This window comes from Elephantulus edwardii, unplaced genomic scaffold (genome assembly GCF_000299155.1).
Source record: "Elephantulus edwardii isolate Elephantulus edwardi_28Jun2011 unplaced genomic scaffold, EleEdw1.0 scaffold00248, whole genome shotgun sequence".
Taxonomy (NCBI): Eukaryota; Metazoa; Chordata; class Mammalia; order Macroscelidea; family Macroscelididae; genus Elephantulus; species Elephantulus edwardii.
Genome location: NW_006399998.1, coordinates 4279180 through 4280529, shown reverse-complemented (window position 1 = coordinate 4280529; position 1350 = coordinate 4279180).

Below are 1350 nucleotides of genomic sequence, written 5' to 3'. Positions count from 1 at the left end.
TTTTTAAATGCATATGAAGTGACTGTAAATGTCACAGCTTGGATGAGGCACATTTTAGTTCTCAAATTGATGTCCATGCTTTTTAACACTTTTTGAAGAGGTTTTTTTGCAGCAGAATGTTATTTGTCGCTTCCATGGGTGTTATTTATGGATACAAGTAAAATGAAATACTTGACAACTTCAATCTTTTCTCCATTCATCATAATGTTTATTGGTCTAGTTGTGAGGATTTCCGTTATCTTTATGTTGTGCCAAAAAAGCTACCCTGCAATTCCAAATACATCCAGTTCCAGGCCACCAGAAGTTCTGTGGGAGAAGGATGGGCAATCTCCTCTTGTAGGATTAATTGCTCCGGAAAATTTTTCAAAAGGTCAGCTATAGATAAGTTCCAACACTATGGTACACAACAACAACAACAACATATTCAGGTGTAATCCATACTTTAGGCTACAACGTTTCAGATTGCCTATATTTTCTTAAAACATAGGTGTTACATTTGAACATGGAAAATTGGGGATAAATTTCCCTTCAACCTCGATGTGAAATTCTTTATATAGTCCAGCTGTTGGATTATGTGATTAACATAGATTAAATTTGAATTTTATAGGATACAATCCTGATGCACAATTTTCTTGATTTTAAATCATACCATATTCTTTTTTCTATTTTAACACTCTTGATGTACAAAACTGAAAAATTAGTGATCTACCTTCTGTAGAGTTTGTTTATTTTTAAAATGTTGATTTTTTAAAAAAAGAATCAATGCCACATTTCCAACACAGTTTATTAATTGTATCTCTTTGTTTTTGTCCTGAATTGCAATTATTTATGGCATTCCTTCGTTTTTTAAAAAAATAGCAGTATAATATAAGTATTTCTAATTTGAGTTACTTTAAACTAACTTATTATTTTAAGTTGTGCTACTAACACAAAGGTTGTGTCTTCTGCTGGTTTGAATCTGAGGGAGAAATATCACAGTCTCCTCCCATTTGATTTGTAGTTTTAGAAACCCTCTTGAGATCAGCTATGAGTTGGTTCAAGCTTAACAGTAATGAAAGAGAGAAAGATTATGCCTATAATCTTGGTATAATTGTTGTTGTTATGTGCATCAAGTTGTTTGCGACTCTTAGCGACCCTATGTACAAGAGCCCTAAACGCTGTTCTATCCTGTGCCAACCTCGCTGTCTCAAACACATTCATTCCCACCACTCCACTCACAGAATCGGTCCATCTCATCGAGGGTCTTGCTCTCCTGTGCCGTCCCTTCACTCTCCCAAACATGATGTCCCTCTCCAAGGACCAGTCCCTCCTTGCAACATGCCCAAAGTATGTCAGATGAAGCTTCAGAAT